Source organism: Oxyura jamaicensis, chromosome 9 (genome assembly GCF_011077185.1).
Source record: "Oxyura jamaicensis isolate SHBP4307 breed ruddy duck chromosome 9, BPBGC_Ojam_1.0, whole genome shotgun sequence".
NCBI lineage: Eukaryota > Metazoa > Chordata > Aves > Anseriformes > Anatidae > Oxyura > Oxyura jamaicensis.
In genome coordinates, this window is record NC_048901.1 from 5,410,593 (window position 1) to 5,417,141 (window position 6,549).

Consider the following 6,549-nt stretch of genomic DNA (forward strand, 5'->3'; position numbering starts at 1 on the left):
AGGGCTGGAAATGAAGAAGTTCAACTAATTGTGTTAACACTTTAAAATGAGTAGTGCTTTCTTGTAGCTAATCTTTTTGCTGTTTGGCCTGTATTATGGATTATCTGAACAGACTAATGAATACCATGTGATAGATAAAGATTTGCCTTAGACTTGATGTAGCAGAAATTACCTGTCCAGGAGCACGTAAAACAGTTTTCCATTCCTTAATCTGTAGATGTATAGCCACGATCACACCATTGGCCCAAAGAACATTGCTCAAGTTGAAATTTATCTGCTTATATTCCCTACTCCAAACAGGTGTTTGTGTTTTCATGTGTTACTTTGCAAAAGGGCCTTTTGGAATTTAAGAGTTTTTTTTTTTTTTTTTTTTTTTTTTTTTTTTTTTTTTGCCTTATATTGGGGGCTGAGCACTTTATGCTGCAGCTCATTTTTAAAGGACAGGACAAGCAATTGTAATAAGGCTTAATAACTTTTTCTGTATAGGCTGTTTGCAAGAGATGTATTCATGTGCTTTATGAGACCCAAAGAAACTAAGTTCATGATGCTCCTTCTAGGGGTCTCCGGCCAGGTCTGCACCAAGAACAGCTGATGCTATCAAAGCATTACAAAGCAATGTGGGTACTGAAAGAACCTAGAGGGTTTCTCTGATCAGAAGCATGTGTTTTTATATCTATGAGCACTTCAAAAAGGCTCCTCAATGTTTTTTAGGGACATGACCTGAATTTCAAACTTTTTGTGGGTTAGATGTTTAAATTCGCAGTAAGGTCTGGGTCTTAGGTCTTGCTTTCCCTTCACAGAAGATACTGAAAAATATTCTTTATTTCCTTAACTTCAGTGGCCGAAAATGGTCTTTTGTGAGTGTACCCATTGTGAGGACAATTTTGAAGTGCAAATATTACAAACTCTACATTCAGCTTAAAAGTGGCAATTCTTAAAAGAAAATGCACTCACTTTATGTAAAATAATAGTTTTTGTTTACTTGTGTTTGTATATTTTACTCACTTAGATAATGCTACAGACTATAGATGTTGCAGAGCTTATTGAAAGACTCACGGACCTGACAATGCTTTGATTTCACGGAAACAGAACTTCAACTGCTTTGTGACATTGATTTCCCAGAGTCAGGGCAAGGTTTGATGACAAACAACATATATTCTCAGGAAGACTTACCTTTGCTTAGTAAATATTACATTTCCCATTTCAAGGCTGTAACAAAGCCACAGTTTTCCTCTGACCTTGAAAATTCAGAATGGAATAATAGAGGTGGAAGCATATTTCTGCTATAAACTCTTCCTTATCAGTATGTGTAGTTACTATCTGGATACATTTTTCCTTTTTTTTTTTTTTTTTTTTTTTTTTTTCCAGGACAGACAGATTAACAGCATTGTTAATACTACTATAAATTAGAGTAATAATACTGTTTGAGATGGTAACTAGATGCTCCTGGGAATAGCACTGAAGTAATCAACCACAAGGCACGGGTTCCAAGGAAGCACTGAAATGCCTTCCCATTTCTCCCAAAAGACAAGAAAGAGAAGAGCTGAATTAGCAGTTAATAACATATAATGAGGTAGAAGTTTGAAGTTTATGATGATTCATAATTATTGTAAGAAACCAGTCTGTCGATTCATGAATTCAAGACAAACTTGTTTTCCTGCACACTGACTATTGCCATTTGCTGTAGTTGTGGTGTTTTACGGTCTTTCAACAGGGTTCAATTTTTGGAGATTATTTTTTTTCCTTACTACAATAAATAGTAAGTAAGCAAAGGGTTTGCCTCCTCTGAAAAGAAAAAAGAAAAAGAGGAGTCCAGTCAGATTTTCAAAGACATTTTTGGTAACAGCCCTTCCCTTACACAGATTTGTTGATCCCTGTAGCTGACAAGGTAGGTTAAAGCAAGTTCTTATAAAACCACTGTCCTAAGAAAAATGATAGATTATCTGCCTCTCTGCAGATGGGAGACATTCTCTTTTTATGACTTCTGAGAGCATCAGGAGTTCACCAAAGTCAACCTCTTGTAGCCTTGACAGTCTTGAAAATAAAGTGAATGAAAGGGTAGGAAGGAGATGCAGGAAGGAGACGGAGGTAAAGGACCTGAGGGGAGGGCAGGGAAGGGAGAAGGGAGAGGGCTGCTGCTTCTCAGAGCAGCTCCTGGGTGCAGGGCTGAAGCAAACACCCCAGCAGCAGAACCGATGAGTGTGCCTGAGAAGATGACGTTTGGGAATGCACTGAACAACAACAACAAAAAAGTAATTTAGCAGTTTACTCGCCTCCACAGTTAGCAACCCCTTGCCCCTCAGGTGAAAACAACACTTTTCTTCCTATTTTTATAGGTTAGTCATATTAGGATAATGTCAGGAGATCTGTCTTTATGGTGTTAAACACATAAGTGACAGTTCCTGTACCAAATATACACTTGCCTATTTATAAAAAGGGAATATTTCATTATCCCCAGTTTACAAAGTAGGAGCTGAGGCATGCCGAGAGGTAGCTTTATTAAAGGTCACACAGACATCATGTCACAAAGCCAGGAGCAAAAGTCAGATCTTTAGGATCATAAACCTGGTCCTTAACCACAAAGATAACTTTCCTCCTTCGTTTTTACTGTTTGAAATAGGCTGAAAAACCCTTCCGAATGTGGATTTGTTTAATGGCATTACAAGATTAACACTAGTCATCTGGCCGGAATTTTCACTAGGAAGTCATATTACTATGTATTTATTTAATACAAGATAACCTTTCATTTTCCTGCCGGCAAATATTTTATTTCAGAAATACTAAGCTGACTAAACTTACAACTTGCAAGAGTGATATGAAATCTGAAGTTAAACAGCAGACTGTTTGTTATATTTATAACTGATAGGAAAAGGGATTTCAGTTCATAATTAAAAATGAAAAAATCAACAACTTGTCAGCATGAAAGTGAAGGAAGTCTGCACTAGAAAATACATAGCATAGCTAAAGAATTTATGCACCTACTTACTTTCTTGCACACCCTTGTGATTAACCTATATGCTATCAGCTGGGCTTCCGAGCAAGTATTTCCTCAGCTCTGCATTGCAAAGAGCAAGGCAGGTCTTGAAAAGAGTTGAGAGCTGCTTCAATTTTCTGGGCTTTTCTTCTTGCTTCTAGAACTGGCAGGCTCTGGATTGTTGTGAAGAGGGTGTTTCTCATTCTGCCAGGCCCTTTCCTAAAGCCTGTGCCAATTTGACCTCACAGTGGGGTATACTGGTCTTCTAAGGCTGAATGAGCTGAGAATTTGGTTTGGGGGTAAGAATGTGGTTTTGATTACTATCTTTAAGCAGATTTGGCACCTTCATCTAACATGGGGAAGTAGAAATGAAAATCAAACCTGGAATCACCTGTATGGCAATGCAAAGCACTCCCACTTGGCTGGCAAGACATAAAATCACAGGACACATCTTGAATGTGGGCACAAGTCCATTAAAGCTGGTATTACCCTAGCTCAGGAGCTTCTTTTCCAGAGCACACTGGTTCATTCTTTTCTCAGTTGGGGTTCGGACACTTTCTAAAAACACTTAAGTTCTTCAAGTGTTTCTCTGAGGTAACACTGGAAGTTATAGGTAAAATACTGTTCCCTCTTGTATCACAATCCATCCATTTGCCCATACATTATTTAACAATGGTCATGTAAGAATGGCAAGGAAGTCATATCTCATGACCCCTTTGAGATGTTACAGGAATAGTATTCCATTACAGTATATAGTATCCATAATGGCTTGACAGATACATTTGCCATATCCAGTGTCCATTTTAAAAAGAGAAGGAGAAAAACTGTAACACTATCAATCTACCCATGGGTCTCAGGATACAGCTGGACTGCTTCTGTTGAAAGAAAACCCTTGAATCTGACAAACACTTTGCTTCCAAATTTGTTTTTCTATTGCATTATTTCAGGAAAGAATTGTTGCTTTAAAACAGGATTTGAACCGCTGTGAAGCAGCTGTCTGCAGTGAGTAAGCTATGAACTCCACTGGCTTGATGAGGTAGGCAGAGCACAGGCACCCTGAAGAGAAGACATTGGGAAGTCTGGGCCTGCCCAAAGAACTTCAGGATGCTTTCATCCAGAGCAGGAACTATCCCCATTCCTATGTCTGGGACAGGAAGCAAGCTCAATGGAAAGGAGTTGCATGATCCCTCCAAAGCCAGTGAGGCTTGCTGTGCTTTTAGGCATGACGGCACTTGGCTGGGCATCTCCTATGGTTAGAAAGCTCCTTGCAGGATTGCTTGCCCAGATTTCTAGTAGGATTTTCCTTTCTTCTGTTTCTCCTCACTGTCTTCATCCAAATCAAGTCAATTAAGATATTTTCCCTCAGCCTTATCATCTCATAAGACTTCTCACCTGATTGTTGTGTAATACTGTGTAGCCCAACTTAACCTCAACATAAATGGCAAGCAAATTTCCAGTATCAATATCTTTCCAATGTCTTTTTTCTCTTATTTTTTCTGATTATTTTAAAGCTCGTTCATATTTAAAAATAATTAGATTAAATGTTTCATGAATTTTGCTTGCACTTAAGTTAACTATTTCCATATTTAGCAGTCCCTATCAGACTGCTTGTTCACTTTGTATTCAGTCCTGTAGTCAAGGAAATTGACTTCCATAGATCCATGCAGGGCTGTCATAGATCCACAGCCCTGCATGGATCTATGACACAGATTACCAAGAGTATGGTATTATATTTAATTCTTAGCTGGATGAACATTATCAGATACCTGTATGAATTATCATGAGAATAACGAGAAGTTCAGATGTTCTTTCCCAGTTACTCAGAGAAAATATAAAACTCAGTTTCAACGGTATTTATAAAAAGCAAAGGTATCACAGATGCTAATATGACTGGAGCATCTTTGTGTTTAAATTTGGATTATTTTTCTTATGAGATTTCTTGAATCCTTTTAACATTATCCACCCCACTCCAGCTCTATCTATGGATAAGTACTGCCACCTGTTTTCCCCTATATCAGCTACCCTTGTTCTATCATCACGGCATATTGGGTTCTTGATATCTCTGTGTGTATCCTCATGTACTTGTGTTTGGGATAGAGAATTACTGTAAAGATCTCAGAGACCTGAAAATAATAATAGCAGAAAAACAAAGTGGACTGGAAGGACTGCGGTATAGAGGTAAACATACAGTGTTCTGGTAAATATTGTGTGCTTAGTGAGGTACCTGCTAAGAAGGGTGTGAAAGCAAAAAAATGTAATTTTTTTTGCTTGTAATTGTGATATAGAAGGTAAACAAGGATTCAGCCACTCCATAGAATATGTGATATAATTTGGAGCAGTAGCATGAACATAAAAAGGAAAAAGTAATTTCAACATTAGCGAAAAACCTTGGCACTGGTGTTAGGCTTTCAAATAACATCCTGAGTGAGATTGTGAGGGACTCTTGAAAATTGATCCTATAGGTATTAATTAAAGAACCAATAAACATGCAATAGGCTGCTATGTTGTGTCTCCTGGAGGGATTGCCCTAATGATCTATGCAGTAGTTTTGGGCCATAACACCTGTGACTTATGGAGACTGATGAGAAAAAGCACTAGCAATGTCTCCAGCATGACCTGGCTATTGGCAGCTCTGTAAAGGCTGAAGGAAAAGGGTAAAGAAAAGAGGCACCTGGAAGGGTGAAGAGTAAAAGGTACAAATATAATGCTCTTCTAAGAGTTGTATCAAGGAAAGAGAGTGCAGTGGAACAGAGATAGTGGGCTTCAGGTTGTCTTGTCCCCAGGCCCTGAGGCAGCAGCCCCATGGCAGCTTTTTCTGAGCGTACAGGGTGCTGTGGAGGAGCATTGGTGCCCCACACCCCTCTGGGTCTGCTGCCCCTCCAGGGCCAGGCCTTGCCTGGCAGTGGGTGCCTCTACCCTGGCTGTGGGGACTAATTCCTGGGCTAATTCCTGACAGGACAGGGTGAGAGAAGTGTTGAAAGTGAAGAGGTGTTTGCAGATATACATACAAAATGTATCTATGGATGTGTGTGCATGTGTTTGAGGGAGTCATGCTGAGAGGCATGAGGATAAAAGGTGTTTTCTGTGTATATTACAGTAAATCCGACAAATGTATTCCCAAATGTTATGTTAAGTAAAATCAACAGCTGAAGCAGTCATTGTATCAGCTGCTGGTTGATAGGCACATCAGGAGTGAGTGTTCCCAGTGTCATTGTGAAGGAAAATGTCTGTTTAGCTGGAAGCCAAATGCTGCAGCTGATCCCTGGGTTGTGTGTCACATGTAAGTTTCTGTCTCAGCAAACACAGAAAGCTGCAAGGTGTATGTCTCATAACCTGCAGCAAATCTTCTTCCTGTTTAGAAATGGGATTTTTCTTCCCTTAAGAAACACCAGTTCCAACTGCTGTCTTGCATATTACAGAACCTTCAGTTACTGAGAGGAGAATGTTGGCTGTTCATGTATGCAGATTAGCCTGCTCATGGAAATTTCTTGGAACTACAAGAAGATAAGCATCATGTTGCACAACAACAACAAAAGGTTTATTTTGTGAAATGATAATGAAAATAATAATAGCAG

The 6,549-nt window shown here is 39.1% G+C and overlaps 1 long non-coding RNA gene across 3 annotated transcripts; it reads left to right on the forward strand.

Moving 5' to 3' along the window:
* Nucleotides 1-484: 484 nt before the first annotated feature.
* On the forward strand, nucleotides 485-4,472 carry LOC118171781. 3 transcript variants are annotated; one of them, XR_004753380.1, is made up of 4 exons: nucleotides 485-617; nucleotides 1,010-1,134; nucleotides 1,369-2,303; nucleotides 3,946-4,472. It is a non-coding gene; the product is annotated as an uncharacterized LOC118171781 (long non-coding RNA). The 3 variants fall into 3 exon arrangements; XR_004753378.1 differs by lacking the exon at nucleotides 3,946-4,472 and having other exon boundaries at nucleotides 1,369-3,588; XR_004753379.1 differs by lacking the exon at nucleotides 3,946-4,472 and having other exon boundaries at nucleotides 528-571; nucleotides 1,369-3,588.
* Nucleotides 4,473-6,549: the final 2,077 nt, after the last annotated feature.